Here is a 16,725-nt window from a genome sequence, read left to right on the forward strand (position 1 = left end):
CGGTCCGAGCCTCCCGCTGAGGTCAAAGCCAATCCCGCCGCCTCCGCAGCGGCCACCGACTCCACCACCAGTTCCCTTCAGCCGTCCGCGCCGCCCCAAGAAAATGTCACCAGAGGCCGTTCCGCTCTGCGCCTCACTTCCGCCCGGAACCACCGAGTCCGCGCCCGCCTGGCTAGAGTGGCCGCTGCGGCGGGAGACCTCCAGGGACTGGAGCCCCAGGCCCGGGAGAAAGCCAGACAGCGCCACCTGGCGGGCCCGGCTCCGCGCTCCTCCCGCTGCAGAGCGCGAGAGCAAGGACACCGGCTTCTAGGACTTCTTTCCCGCGCGCCCTGTTTTGGTTCAGAAAACTCCCTTCCAGAAACGTCTTTTCCAAAAGGGAAAAAAAGAACCAACAGCATTCAACGCAAGACAAGGACAACGCTTTAAGAAATGGAAGGTCTTGCCCTTCTTCCCGTGTGCTGCCCAGCACTCACCTGCTCCTGAAGCCTTCCCGAGGGAAGCTCTCGATGTCTGGATCCTTCGATCACTCCTGCGGGGAGTCCGCTGCCTCCTCTCCGCACGTTTCCTCGGAAGAAAACGGCTGCTCGGCTCTGGAGGACCCGGCTGCGCTCTGGCGCTGTGGAACCAAGATCCCGTTCAAGTTTCGGCCCAGGAACCCGCGGGCCTGGCGAGCAGCGCGCCACCTGCTGGTGAGACGGTGGGACGGCCGGCAAGCCGACCCCGCTCGGTCCTGTGGGCTCCCCAAGCCCCAAGTTCCACTCTGCAGCCCGCGGATCCCGGGTTTCGTCGGCCCATCCTTAAGGTGAGGACCAAGAGGAACACTTGCTGGACTCTGCACGTGGAGAAAGGTGATGCAGCCGCAGGCTACCTGGCAGGAAGAAGGCTTCCCGAGAAGATGCTGAGGACAACCTCGCAACTCAAGATCTAGCTCCCTAAAGGGAGCACAGGGTTTCAGGAGAGAAGAAAGGATTGAGAAGAAAACGTTAGCGTTCTCCACCTTTTAAAGAACTGTTCTAGAACCTTCCTTGGAGGAGATTCTGTATGTCTGTACAGTACGGAGGCCACACTCACCCTCACATAAGTCACCCCTTTAGACCCAACTCCCTCAAACTCCTCTAGTTCACCCAACTTTATTATTATATTTTTTATATTTTATTGCCATAAAATAATGGTGCTATTTGCTAGGTACTCGGTGCCATTTCAAAACATGTACTTTATGTAATAGTCAGACTGAGGTAAGTGACAGTATCCATCACCTTGTATGTGTATTATTTGTGTTGAAATAGTCACAGCCTCTCTACTAGCTACTTTTTAATCATTATTGTCAACGATCATTATCCTATTGCACTATCCAACATTGGAAGTTTTCCCTCTTATCCAGCTATATCTTTGTATCTGATAGCCAGCCTCTCCATCTCATCCTGTCTCACATCTTTTACAACCCTCCTACTCTGAGATCAACTTTTTAACCCTTCAGCATATAAGTGAGAATGAGGTATTTGTCCTTCTGTGCCTGACTTGTTTCACTTCATACCATGCCTTTCCATTCAAATATGCAAATGATAAAATTCATTCTTTTTTAGAGCTCAATATGATTCTAATACATATATCACATTTACTTACTTTACTCATGTCAATAGACACCTAATTTGAGTCCATCTTTTGGCTTCTGTGAATAGTACTGTAATAAGCATACAAGTACAGATATTTCTTCAACATACTGATTTCATTTCCTTTAGTTGTATACCCCATACAGTCCATTCATTCTTGCTAACTGCGTATAGACACAGGGATTTTCTGTCTCAGGATAAATGGTTAGACAAAAGGATAATAGCTAACTTTTGTTAAATGGTTACTATTACCAGACAAGCACCATACTCTTTAAATGGATTCATTCATTCACTTAATACTCATAATAACCCTATAAGTTTGATGGCTTACAAATCCCAGTTTACAAAGGCATAAGGCAGTGAAATTTGGAGAAATGCTAACTCTCTGCACTTTGGTAGCCACAAACATTGTTCAGCCAAGTCACTGCTTCTAGAATTAACTTTACTTGCTCTGCCTTGCAGCATCCTTTAATGAAAACAAGATGCATCCTCTGCACAGTAAAAATTAAAAAAAAATAAATCTTACACTTTGGGGGGAGGGAAAGTGGGTGAAAAGGAAGGAAGAGGTAACACTGTTCAACAAGAAATGTACTAATTACTTTACTTATGTAACTGTAACCCCTCTATATATCACCTTTACAATAAAATTAAATTAATTTTTAAAAAGAAAAAAAAAGATGCATCCTCTTTATGGAAGGCGCTGATTAAGAAACATCAGAAGGTTGGCGATGTGGCTTAATGGTAGAGCGCTTGCCTAGCATGCCTAAGGCCCTGGGTTCCATTCCTCAGAACCACATAAGCAAAAGAATCATACTAATTGTTTTTATAAAAGAAGCATTCAGAGGACAATGATAGACCTGATGCTCTGGAGTCTAATAGAATTTGGACCAGTTCTGCCAAATTCTAGACTAGGACTGTAATGTCCCTGAGACCTAATATTCTTACCTGTCCAATAAGGATAGCCTCATATTACCTTTCACAGGTAAAATGAGCAAAGAATATCAAGCTCACACACACACACACACACACAATTCTTGGTTTAGAGAGATACTTTAAAATGGGGTTAGCCTTCCAGTGGCAGTGTCCCAAGTCACAACTTGGGAGTCCTAAGGCACATAGATTCACAATACTACAATACAGTGAATTTCCATCTGAACATAATTGTTTTTCCAAAGCAACAAGTTCTCATGGAACCAGAACCAGAATGGACCAGTACAGAGGATGCCATCAAAGTGAAGCAAGAAAGCAGGCAAGGGTGGCTGGGAGGGACATGTCCCCTAGGCTGAATGGCTCTTCTGCTATAGGTAAAGTGCTCTGGAACCAAGTCCTTCTTTCCAATCAGGTGAAATATAGAACAATTATTAACTTAAAAAAAAAAAGTGAGCCTGGCCCAGTGGCTCATGCCTGTCAGCCTAGCTACTCAGGAGGCTGAGATCTGAAGATCTTGGTTCAAAACCAGCAGGGGCAGGAAAGTCAATGAGACTCTTACTGCCAAATTAACCACCAGAAAACAGAAAGTGGCCCTGAGGCTTAAAGTAATAGAGTGCTAGCCTTGAGCAAAAAAACTTAGGAACAGCACCTAGGCTCTGAGTTCAAGACCCACAACTGACGGGGGGAAAAAAGCAGTTTTTAATTTACCAGCAAGTATATATTTTCCTCTCTTTTGTTAATGAAAGGAATCACCTTGTACAATAAGATGTTGAGCCTTGTAGGTGCTTAAATTGTTTTTGCTGAATAGCACTGACTCCTTACTTGAACCCACAAATTAAAAGCAGGATTAAGCTATGAATTCTCCATTTTGTATCTGCCTCCTTTGCCCTGGCCATTCTCCAACATAGTCTCTTTACAACCATCTTGGGATCCAGTAAGGACTGTATCACCTGCCAGGTATCAGTACTTCGTTTATACTGACCACACTCCTCTCCTCAAATGATAAAGCCAGTAACGGAGTCCAGCAACACTCCCAAAACAAGGACCCATACAATGACTACTGAAACTCTGAACACACCTATGCCTGGAACTGTTAATGCATACCATTCTCTCCTTTTCCCCAGTTCTTTATCTATAGAGTTATGTCTTTATACCAAGGATAGAATAGCCTGAAATGCTATCTAGTCTGTATCACATAATAAATAACTTTTCTCTACCCATCACCATGTCTCTTTATTTGGCACATAGGGTTTGTGAACTGCCAGACTTATTATGTAGAATCCCAGGATTTGGGGGCTGGGGTCCAAAAACTCCAATTTCCTCTGAGGGCAGGAGAAACCTCATCTAACCAGCACCACCACTTTACACTAGAGCACCTGTTTGTTTCCTTCATAATATGTACCCCCATGTGCATGTTTGATATCATCTATCTGACATACCAAAGAGTAGAGCCATGAGGGTGGAGACCCTGATATCCTGCTTGGCCTTCCTCAAGTACACTCAGTGTCCATGTCCTAAATGGAGAAATCAGCGCTGAGATTCAGACCTGAAAGGATGTCAAAACAAGGAAGTCTTGCCAGGTTCCAAGTGTGTGAAAGACTAGAAGGGCTGGAACCCTGGAGGCAGAACAGATGGGGGAAGTCTAGAACCTGCCTCAATATGTTTAAACTGGAGAAAAAGAACCTGTGCCCTCCAGACACAGGTCACCCTCCCTAGCCCCTTAATGTCTACTACAAGGTCTGGCAGATAGAATACACTCAATAAACACTCCTGACTGAGGGACAAGTGTATTCAGCAGCTGACCTTGGGGAAGGGGCTGAGTGTCTAGGATATTTGGAGAACAACTTGGGTCAGGATGCCCCCTGACTGAACACCAGAAAAACCAGGAAAAAAGGAGGTTGGAAGGAAAAACATAAAGAACCTAGGCTTTGTTTGATTTATTTATCTATTTATTTACTTATTTGCTATTTTTGGTCCAAGCAAGTAATCCTAGGGTTTAATATATGTTAAGAATAACCATACCGCTGACCTATCTGTAACTCCCAGCTCACAGGATTTAACTTTTTAAGCACTAATGGAAAAGATATACATGAGGTTCTTACCTAGACTTTTACTGAGTGTCATGGTCAAGACCAGCAGAAAACTAGATCCTCCCCTGGTCCACTGTCAACTTGTTACGAGGGAGTGAAGGATTCAAATTGACCACCCATAGAAGTTCTGGGAGAAAAGGCTGAAACCCAAGACTGTGGGAGAAGGATAGGGAATGGAAAGAGAAAAGACTTCCAACCCTAGGGAGCTACCATATGGATGGTCACCAAGACGAAGAACTTGGGAATGAAAGACATGGCCCATCTCCAACTCCAAAAATTACAGTATTTGAATATCTATGAGGACTTCCTAGTTCTTGCACCACACATATACCCTGGGAATTTCTGGTCGTAGTAGTCTTGTTATCCACCTTACTGTAAGAAATGAGGAGTGAGCAAGAGCAACCAATATGATCTCAAGGCTTTGTTGGGGGATAGACCTGCCAGGCTGCTTTGCCATGGGCAGTTATAAGCTGAATTTAAACAAAATTTTAGGGGGCAATCACATGGGTCACATTACATAGACTATGGGAATTTGGGGGTAGGATCAGTTCTGAGAAGAGGTGTTATGAAGGTATTGTGTGGACTACAGAAATTAAGGGGAGAGTCACATTCCAAGGAGTGTAGCGAGACTATTGTGACTGGGGCAGGAATTTGTATGTCACACAGGAAAAACAGTATCAGGAAATAGTAACAGATTTTTGTAAACAGGTGGGGACACAGGGCAGGGACTTAATCATTAGCAAGCTGACTCTGAGACCTTAGATTTACTTGCATTGATCCTAATGGCTTGACCCTTGGATGGTCCCTAGAGAGCTACAGGATGGGGGAACCTGTCACCAAAGAAACCAAATACATGATTAGAGGGTTGGAATTTTCAACACTGTACCTCATCTACTAACACAAGCCCAGACCCTACCCCCTGATTCCAGAGAAAGGAGAGGGACTGGAGAAAAAATTCAATTATCAAAGGCCTGTTATTTGTTGTTGTTGATGTTTTTTGTTGTTGTTTTGAAGGGGGTTTGAAGGGGGTTTTTTGTGAAAATACTGTACAGAGGGGTTACAATTACATGGGCAAGATACAGATTCTTGCTATATATCCCTGGTTGGCCTAGGCTTTGCCAGCAAGTAATATTTTCAATCCTCTATTTTTAAATATTTATTTATTTAGCATTACTGAGGATTAAACTCAGAGCCTCACTACCCAGTGCATTTTTTCCCTTCTAATATCAACAATTAAATTTGAATAAAGCTGAATTTGAATTTGAACTCTTCTGTAAGTCTAATTTTATTAGCTTCTCTAAAAGTGGCCTGAAAGGTAATTAGAGTGTGTATTGTTACTATTTTGCAGAGATTATATGACTAAGGCAAGAAGATTCCAAAGAAATACTGGATGAATGGATGACTTACCCAAGGTCACCAGCACTAAATGGTAGTGCTGGGACCAAACCAGCTCTGAAGTCTCCAAATCCCAAACTCTTTTCACTCAATAAGTATCTGGGGGATTTAGCAATGCCATTGTATATGTATATTGGGGGTGGGGGAATTAGACTCATTATTGTGTTTTATAATGTGCTGATCATTTGAAAAAGCTGGAGCATGAGAACAATACAAGCATTCATCAAAGCACTTCAAAGACTGACAGCAACAACAATAACCCAAAATTAAAAAGCAGAGTGTCTCCTGTGACCCCTCTCTTGAGAAGTTGAATAAAGACACCAGGCCTGGGGGGACAGGATGGGATCCCCAGTAAAAAGACAAAGCAGAGATTTACAGAAGCAGCAGGATGGATAGGTGGGGCCACTGCCAGAAAGGCCAGCTCTGAACCACAGGACACCCACCAGGCAGCTTCAAAAGGCCTCATAGCCTTTGAATTTCTTCCTTTCCCTGTTACCCTGAGCAGGGGACTTTTTTTTTTTTTTGCAGTCTTGGACCTGAACTCTGGGCCTGGGCGCTGTCCCTCAGCTCTTCAGCTCAAGGCAAGCACTCTACCACTAGAGCCACAGCACCACTTCTAGCTTTTTCTGTTTATGTGGTGCTGAGGAATCGAATCCAGGGCCTCATGTATGCAAGGCAAGCACTCCACCACTGAGCCACCTTCCCAGCCCCCCTGAGCAGGGGACTTTAGAGATGATTCTCTAAGTTTGCCTCAGGGCCCAAAGTCATACCATCTTTTTACCAGCTTTCCTTTTGAGCAAAAAGTAGAGCTTCAGCTAGCTCTGGTGGCTCAGGCCTGTAATCCTAGCTACTTAGAAGGCTAAGATCTAAGGATAACAGTTGGAAGCCAGCTCTAGCAAGAAAATCTGTGAGGGACTGGGAAGGTAAGGCTCAGTGGTAGGGCGTTTGCCTTGCATGCATGAGGCCCTGGGTTCGATTCCGCAGCACCACATAAGCAAAAAGAAAAAAGCTGGAAGTGGCACTGTGGCTCAAGTGGTAGAGCGCTAGCCTTGAGCTGAAGAGCTGAGGGACAGCGCCCAGGCCCAGAGTTCAGGCCCCACAACCGGACCAAAAAAAAAAAAGGAGTCTCACAGATTTCTTTAAAAAAAAAGAAAGAAAGAAAGAAAGTCTGTGAGACTCTTCTTTTTTTTGCCAATCCTGGGGCTTGAACTCAGGGCCTGGGTGGGCACTGTCCCTGAGCTTCTTCTGCTCAAAGATTGGACTCTAACACTTGAACCACTGACTCCCTTCCAACTTTTGCTATTTGTGTAGTACTTAGAAATCAAACCCAGGGCTTCATGTATACTAGGCAAGCACTCTATCACTAAGCCACATTCCCACCCTCTGTGAGACTCTTATCTCCAATTAACCAGCAAAAAGCTAGAAGTAGAGCTGTGGATCAAGTGGTAGAGAGTTAGTCTTGCATGAAAACGCTTACTACCAACACACACACACACACACATACACATGCACACACATTCAGCAAAAGTGCAGCTGCTCTGGCATAATAAGACAGGGTCTTACTATGAAGCCTAGGCTGGCCACAAATATCCTTTCCCCACTATACACACACAGTACCTTCCTTCACCCAGCAACTGCTATTTCTTATCATTTAAAACCCCAGAACTACAACCCTACTTATCTACCTCCACTTCTAACAAATATCTAAATTTCCTTGTCTAGGACTCAATATGAAGGTTTCTAGACTTCCTATCTTAAAAACAATGAATTATAGAAACGAATACTTTTTCATGTGTGGTGCCAGTACTGGGGCTTAAACTTGGGGCCTGAGTGCTGTCCCTGAGCTTTTTTGCTCAAGTTTAGCTGTCTACCACTTGAACTACAGCTCTACGTTTGTTTTGGGTTTTTTGTTTGTTTGTGTGATTTGTTGGAAATACAGTTCAATGGTAGAACACATGCCTAGCATGCACAAGACCCAGGTTCAATTCCAGCTAGGACAAAAAAAAATTCAAATATGGAATGTCCTAGGCCTTTTCAACAAATACTGAAAAGCTTCCCATGGAATCCTTCTCTATTTTCCCCAGGTTTTCCATAGAAGCTTTAAAAGTCCATCATCTCAACTCTACCCCACCAAACTGAAGGGCTTGGCAGTCTATTGGAAATGGAAGGGGTAGGGCAGAATACGATGAGAAACATACAAATGAACAGGTCATAATGTATCCTGTACTCGCTCATTAAAGGTACACCTTTTAAAGCAAACAATGACATTAAGTAGGTACATGGACATGAGCAGAAGAAGCCTTTCCAATATAGTGCTGAACCTATGCTGCCCTGGTGGGGAAGATAGACATGAGGTCATCTAACATTAGCCCTGTATGACAGCAGCATGGAAATATGCACCCAGAACCGCAGCAACCAAGACAACGAAGCTGCCATTTCATATTAGGCCTCTTTGGAGAAGACTCATCTAGGAGGAAAGCTCTGAGCCATGGTTCCAAGAATGAAGAGAATTTTGTAGCACAGAGGAGAGAGAGCCAGGCACTGGTGGCCCATGTCTGTAATGCTAACTACTCAAGAGGCAGAGCTCTGAGGACTGAGATTCAAAGCCAGCCCAGGAAAATAAATCTGAGAAACTCTTACCTCCAACTAACCAGCAAAAAGCCAAAAATAGAGCTGTGGCTCAACTGGTAGAGTACCAGCCTTGATAGAAAAGCCAATCAAGAGCTCAAGACCCTGAGTACAACCCCTCCCCCCAGTATCAACACACACACACACACACACACACACACACACACACACGATAAATGTACCAATGTAATGAATGAGTGTACTTTGAGGAAGACACACATTTGAGAGTGGTTGAAGACAATAATGAGAGAGGAGTATAGAAAAACAAACAAAAAATTGAACAAAATCCCCAAGGAAGGCTCATTGGGAACACGAACCATAAGGGGTTATATTTCTTTTCTTCTTTTTGAAACAGGGGTATGCATTATAAATAACCCTTTCTTTCCTCAAGTTTGGAACCAATTGGGAAATAAGACATAGGAAAGGGGTAAACATTTAAATGAGAACTTTATAGCTGAGTGCTGGTGGCTCATGCTTGTAATCCTAGCTACACAGGAGGCTGAGATTTGTGGATAATGGTTCAAAGCTAGCCTGGGCAGGAAACTCATGAAACTCTTATCTCCAATTAAGCACAAAAAGCTAAAATTGGACCTGAGGCTCAAGTGGTAGAATCCTAGCCTTGAGCAAATACAGCTCAGGAACATCATCCAGGAACATCATCCAGGCCCTGAACTCAAACCCTAATACCAGCACACACACACACACACACACACACACACACACACAAACTTTATGGCAAATAAAATTCTATTGGAGGACACAGTACAAATATGTGTTCCCCTGGACTACCTATTATGTGATAGCAAGTACAGATGGACACACATGTAGTTGTAGAGAATGCTGGACAACGTCAGCCCTTCCCCGCAAATTCAGGTTTTCTGCCTGGTGAGCAGACCAGAATATAACCTTCTCTGTAGGCAGGTGAGCTCTAACGAGAAGGTATACAGCAAGAGCTAACTGAGTGTGCTAAGTTCCTTCCTTGCAGTGTTCCAACACGAGTTTTTCTTCCTAAGAGAAACAAACCAGAGGGTCTGGGAAGGTGGCTCAGTGGGAGAGTGCTTGCATGAGGCCCTGGGTTCAATTCCTGAGCACCACATAAGCAGAAAAAGCCAGAAGTGGCACTGTGGCTCAAGTGGTAGAGTTCTAGCCTTGAGCTGAAGAGCAGAGGGACAGCGCCCATGACCGACAAAAAAAAGAGAGAGAAACAAGCCAGAGAGACCAGGAATGTGACTCACATGGAGCCCTCTCCACACAGAAATGCAAGGAGTCATTTGATTTTGTGGTCTCTAACCTGCAACTTTCCTGGTCTTTGAATTCTTTTCTCTGAAGCAGACATTCTGAAGATTAACAGAACTTAGAAAAAAGGGTGTTAAAATTAAAGAGATTCTGAAGAAGCTAAGTGTTCTAAATGGACTGCAGGTGTTCAGGAAGTTTAAGAGGCCTATTTGTTTGTATTTACCTCTCTAGTGTTCAGCTGAGAGTCTGAACCAAAGCAGGTCTTCATTCCTTTATGCTGAACGCATGCAGGAATGAGTAAGTGGTTGAAGAGCAGGAAGACTAGAGACAAGAAATGTTTTGTTTTGTTTTTCCATACATGACTGAAGAGGGATTCTTGAAACAATAGAGAAGTGAACTTGGCATTGATCCAAAGTCTCTACCAGGCTTGTACTCTGGCACCTATCCCCATTCTCCAGGGATCTTTAAAGGTCATCTTGGGCTCCTTCCTCTCCTTCATCCCTGGATCAAATTTGTTTCCAACTTCTCTCATATCTCCTTCTTTTCCATTGCTGTGACCACATCCTGGCCAAGAACCTTATCACTGGTCTGGACTCGTGTGTCTGGCAGGGGTGAGCAAAGAGGCCTGGGAGGTAGGTAGCTAGGAGGCCATCTCAGTGCATCAGGCTGCCGTTGACCTAGCTTTAGCCTCCTTTCCCCCTCCAGGGTCTGGGTCTTCTCCTTATCATTTTCCCTCACATGTACCCCCAGCCTCCTTCTTCCAATCAGCACCCAGGAACCTGTTTGGTAAGACATTTTCAGGCTTTCCCTACCACCTCTAGGCCTTCCTTCCCCCAACCCTCCTCATGTTTCCATTAACTAGCTGTCCCATAGATTGTAAGAAATTTATTCTCCCTGAAATAGAAGTGACCCATAACAAGGCTTAATGAGATCATCCCCCAAGGAATTTAATAAGAGCCAATCCCTTTAGCCAGGCAGATGAGAGTGTCAGCTGTGTATGAGGGAGTGTCCCAGGGAGGGAAGGCAGAGAGGGTCAATGCTATCTCCTCAGTGAATCAGTGGTCTGAGACCCCTTGGTCAGACAGGAGAGGATGTGGGAAGTAAAGAGTCTGGGCAAACTGGCTAGGTGGGAGAACATAGAAGCACAATCTTGCCAAGGGTTTGCCAAGAACCAGCAGGAATCCTGATGCTTGCCCTAACTCAGTCACCTGGGAGGCTCCAGGTCAATTCTATAGAACAAGCCCAAGAGTTTCAGATGCCTCCACAAAGATTGTTGGAAGGGACTCTTCCCTTTCTCCTAAATTTAACTGATTATAGCTGATGCCTAGGAGAGTGGAGCCTGCCTTACAAGTAGGGGAAAGAAAACATTTGTTTTTCCTGCTCCTGAAAACTGATCCTCTCTGTAGCCAGGACCAGTGCCAGCTGTGGGCAGCATCCAGAATGGCAGAAGCGTCATGGGGGACTCAGGGTGAATCTTCAGCTGTCACATTTTTCTCTGCCTATGCACCAACCACCTCAACAACACACATCCTTGGCACCCATAGCCCCCATCTGCTCACTCAGGAGAGGGTTGTTCTATCTTCCAACACTAGATCATTCAGCATCTGATCTATACATAGAAGCCCTGACAGACAGAGCCTGAAAAGTACTTAGGCATGACCTAGTCTTACTATCTCCCTAATTTCCAGATGAGCAGCTGGGACTCAGGGAGGTTAAATTTGTCTGCACTGCATAACAACTGGCAATATGTGTTTAAAAGCAATACACACTTACTTGATTTTGTGAGTGGGCTGTCCAAGCTGGACTCTTAACTCTGCTCCTGGTCTTTTCAGGCTGAGACCACAGTGTTAGCTGAGGCAAGGGTCTCATCAGAGAAGACAAAGTGGGGAAAGATTGCCCAAGCTCTTCCAGGCTATAGGAAGAATTCATCTTCGTGCAATTGTAGGACTGGGGTCCTATTTTCCTGCTGGTGGTCAGCTAAGTGCTATCACAGTTGAAGACTTCTCACGGTTCTTTGCCAAATTGGCCCCTCCATAGGTCTTTTCATAGCACAGTTACTTCTGAAAGCCAACAACTGAGAAGTCTCATCTCAGAGAAACCCAATTCTACTTTTAAAAGGTTTTGTCTGGGCTAGGAATGTGGTAGAGAGCTTGCCTAGCATGCATGAAGCCCTGGGTTTGATTCTTCAGTACTACATAAACAGAAAAAGCCAGAAGAGGTGCTAGAGTTATAGAGTGCTAGCCTTAAGCAAAATGAAGCCCAGGCCCTGAGTTCAGTCCTCAAGACTGGCAATAAAAAGAAAAATAAAAGGCTTTATCTGATTAAGTCATGCCCACCAAAAGTAATTCTTTTTCTATCTCTCTTCTCTTTTCCTCCCTTGCAGACTTAGAGGTCAAACCAAGTACCTTATGCATGCTAAGTAACACTTAACACTGAGCTACCCCAGCCCAATTCCTTTTGATTAAATGAAAATCAACCAATACGAGATAATAATTATATATTTAAAACTCTCCATCTTTGCCAGGTTCTGTTGGTGGGTAGCAAGTCACAAGTGTATATTAAATGGGTTTTTCAGAGGAACAGAACCAACATTCAGATAGATAGAAAAATAGAGCTAGCCATGCATGGTGATGCCTGCCTGTATTCCCAGCATTCGAAGAGGCTGAGGCAGGAAACTTGTGAATTCAAGGCCAACCTGGTATATACAAGAATACCCTACCTCAAAAAGAAAAGAAAAAAGAAAAAAACAGAGTTGGGCACCAGTGATTCACACAATTGTAGCTACTCAGGACACAGAAATCTGAGTCACAGTTAAAAGCCAGCTTGGGCTGGAAAGTCTGAGAAACTCTTAGCTCCAATTAACCACCGGAAAACCAGAAGCGGAGCTGTGGCTCAAAGTAGTAGAGTGCTACTAGCCTTGAGCAAAACAAACAAACAAACATACAAAAAAAAAAACAGGTCAGGGACAGTACCTTGGGGCTAAATTCAAGCACTTGAGTTCAAGTCCCATGAGTGACCAAAAGAAAAAAAGCCAAAAGTGGAGCTGTGGTTCAAGTGGTAGCCCTGAGCATAAAAGTGCAGGGATAGCACCCAAATCCTGAGTTCAAGCCCAGGACCAGCACATAGAAAAAGAAGGCGAAAGAGAAGGGGGAAGGAGGAGAGGGATAGGGAAAAGGAAAAGGAGAATGAGAGAGATTTTTTTTTGCTCATCCTGGAGCTTGAACTTGGCCTGGACACCGTCCCTTAGCTTCTTTTGCTCAAGGATAGCACTCTACCACATGAACCACAGTGCTGCTTCTGACTTTTTCTATTTATATGATACCCAGGACTTCATGCATGCTAGACAAGCACTCTACCACTAAGAGACATTCCAAGTTGAGAGATTTTTTTTTTTAAGAAGGGAACGGGGAACTTATGTGATCATGAAGGCTGAGGATTCCTACCGCAGTTCCAAAATACTCAGTCCATGTTTGAAAGCTTCAGAATCAGGGAAGCTTATGATGGAAAACTAAGACCTAAGTACTCAGAGGATACTGTTCTAAGCCCTGGAATCCAAAAGCAGGAGAAGAGTATCCTCTGGCTTTTTTTATTCTATCTGGCCCCTAAGCTGATCGGTAGAACCCACTGGCATGGAAGTCAGTTTCTTACACAGTCTACCAGCTTGCATGCTAATCACTGTTTTGTTTTTTGTTTTTTTTTGGGGGGGGGTCTGGTTGTGGAGCCTGAACTCTGGGCCTGGGCACTGTCCCTCGGCTCTTCAGCTCAAGGCTAGAGCTCTACCATTTGAACCACAGCACCACTTCCGGCTTTTTTCATTTTGCTTATGTGGTGCTGAGGAATCGAACCCAGAGCCTCAGGCATGCAAGGCAAGCGCTCTACCATTGAGCCATCTTCCCAGCTCCGCATGCTAATCTCTGGAAATCCTCCCACCTCCACCATCAGAAACAAGGATCTAGCAGTCCTCCAGGTAGCCTTAACAATCTAGCAATTCTCTAGGTATCCTTAAATTTCAGCCAAGATGAGACATAAATGAACCCTCACAAGGTCCCACCCACACTCAGTGGAAGGGAGTCAGACAGGGCCTGAACAGCAGTAGATGAGAACCTTAGAACTGCTTAGGAGTTGTCTACCACACAGCCAGATAACAGTAGAGAGAAAACAGAGAACCCAGATTTCACAGAGACGCAGGTACCTGGGGTTAGCTTTGTTTCAGATTCTAGAAAGCAGGTGTTTATACCAGAAACTCATAACCCCCCAGAGTGGCATCTGGGACAGCACCAGTCATGACATGTTTAGACTTCTGAAGTTGACCACATGGCAGCTCAGGTGAATGAATTCAGGTCAGATCAGGTTTTGTCAAATAAATTATGGAAACCCTTTTGGTTTTGAGAGCTTTGGAAATTCCAGTAAGGCACCATGAACCTGTAGTAACTGATGCTCACTGAGTTCTTACCATATACACCTGCATTCTCCCAGTCCGATGGAGGCATAGGATCTTTGAAATATTAGCCATTTTTCTCTCTATATCTCTTCTCCTCTTCTCAGGTAGGCTTTGCATCCATGGATAGGGTTTGGGGGCTGGGAGAGCCTGAGTCTTCCTTGCTGAGGCTTTATCAAAGCTGCTCAAGCTTTAGATTGATAGGCTCTGAAAAAACGGAAAGCAAAAACCAACCAGCCACCAAAAAAAAGCTGAGAGCACAACAAAACCCAGAATGAAAGTGGACCCCCCCCCCACTCCTATTGTTTAGTAAATGCTGCTGACTCACTCTTCAGTGAGTTCTTGACTGGTCTGTGTAAGCTCGAGCCTCTCCTCACCCCCCAAACACACACACACACACACACACACACAGGTTCCCAGGAATGATTGGTTTGGGAGACTCCTCTGATCTAGTTCATCAGGGCACCAATTAATTTTCATTACATCATCCTCCACTAGAGGAACCACAGCCTCACGGTAAATTGGTGCAATTCCAGGCCTGAGTCAGAAGAGTGGCTTGAGTTTTGGGCTTATGTCTCTGCTGGAATGAGTGCCCTGTTGATTCATTAAGTTGGCTTCAGACCCGGCTCCTCCCCCCACTCCCCCCCCAAAAAAGGATAGCATTTCAAAGGCTGCGTTTGTCCCCTTTTAACTCTCCTTGGAAGTTTAAAGATGTGACTGCCCTCTGGTGGCTAAAATTATGTTGTTGATTTCCATGCCTTTCAAACATGATCCAAGGTGGGACAGGTTACAGAGCTATTTGGGATGGGAATATCTAAGTAATATCTCTTTATGGGTGCTGGAATAAAAAGCAAAGTTCAGCCAGGCATAGTGGCTCACACCTGTAGTCTTGGATACTCAGGAGGCTAAGATATGAGGATCCTGGTTTGAAGCCAGCAGAGGCAGATAAAAAAAGTTGGAAGTAGATTATATGCAAATGCTATACATAGAAATTTTACTCATATAAACCTCAAATAGAAGCATCACAAATGTCCCTCAATAAGAGAATGTATAAATAAAACAAAATAGAGCACTACTGCCATTTTGGACCTGATGATTTTCTTGTGGAGACTAGTGTGTGAACTATAGACTGGCTACTGCATCTACCCATGAGATACTGGTAATATTCCCCTAGTTCACAATCCAAAGGGTCTCCAGACATTGTCATATTTCTTCTAGGGGTATTATATCCCCTCCCAGCTCCCTCTCTTAAGATCTACTACTCTAAGACAATAAAAATAAACTGCTACATGAAGCATTGTAGACAAGCCTTCATCTAATATGGGTAAAAGAAGCTGAACACAAATACTGTATGACTCCTCTTTTTTGTTTTTTTGGAGGCAGATTCTCACTAAGTAGCCAGACTTGTCTAAAACTATGTAGCCCAAGCTGGCCTCAAACTTGTGATCCTTCTGTCTCAGCATCCCAAGTGCTAGGATTACAGACTTGTACCACCACACACAGCTTAGCTTCATTTAAATAAACTACCCTTCTGGGATATGGTGGCTTATGCTTGTGTCCTAACTACTCAGAAAACTAAAATCTGAGGATTACAGTTCAAAGCCAACTGGAGCAGGAAAGTATATGAGATTCTTATTTCCAATTAACCACTTCTAGTGGTTAATCAAAGCTAGAAATGGAGCTGTGGGTCAAATGGTTAAGCACTAGCCTTGAGCAAAAAAGTTCAGGGACAGTGCTCAGGCCCTGAGTACAAGCCCAAGACTAGTACCAAAATTAATAAACCCATCTGATGAAAGTTGGCATTTTCATTAGTTTAATGCTTAGATTTATAAAGCTCATATAGTTTTTCCTTTCTTTCAGTGCTGGAGATTGAACACAAGACTTTGGGCAGCCTAAGTAAGTGTTCTCCCTCATAGCTACAACTGTACCCTTTTTTGTTTCTCTTCTTTATGAGACAGGCTCTAACTATGTAGCCCAGAATGACTTCAAATTTTCCATCTTTCTGCTTCATCCTTGTAAGTGTTGGGATTATAGGCTTTTGCCACCATCTTGGGCTGAATTTTTATATCATTTTGAATAACTGAAATTATACATCAACAGTCATTTTGTGACTAAAAATAGAGTTTTTATTTGTGGCAACTAGGGATTGAACCTATGGCCTCATACATGCTAAGTACATGTTCTACCACTGAGCTATCAGCAAGCCTCCTGCTATATTTATATTTGTTTAAAATTTTTTGTTCTTAGGTTTGAGGACTGGAAATCTGACCAAGTGTGGTGGTGCATACTTGTAAATCCAGCATAAGGATGCTAAAGCACTCAGATCAAGCCCAGGCTAGCTTTAACACACACACACACACACACACACACACACACACACACACACACACTGAGATTA

General features: G+C 44.0%; 1 protein-coding gene across 2 annotated transcripts in view; it reads right to left on the bottom strand.

The window, feature by feature from the left end:
• LOC105984667 (chromosome unknown open reading frame, human C18orf25) overlaps positions 1-550 on the bottom strand; it is a 96,935-nt gene extending 96,385 nt beyond the window's left edge. For both annotated transcript variants that reach the window (XM_013014933.1, XM_013014932.1), the window contains exon 1: positions 474-550. The gene's annotated coding sequence lies outside the window, so the exon portion shown is untranslated. The remainder of the gene's footprint in view (positions 1-473) is intronic.
• Positions 551-16,725: the final 16,175 nt, after the last annotated feature.

Source organism: Dipodomys ordii, unplaced genomic scaffold, assembly GCF_000151885.1.
Source record: "Dipodomys ordii isolate 6190 unplaced genomic scaffold, Dord_2.0 Scaffold25, whole genome shotgun sequence".
Lineage (NCBI taxonomy): Eukaryota > Metazoa > Chordata > Mammalia > Rodentia > Heteromyidae > Dipodomys > Dipodomys ordii.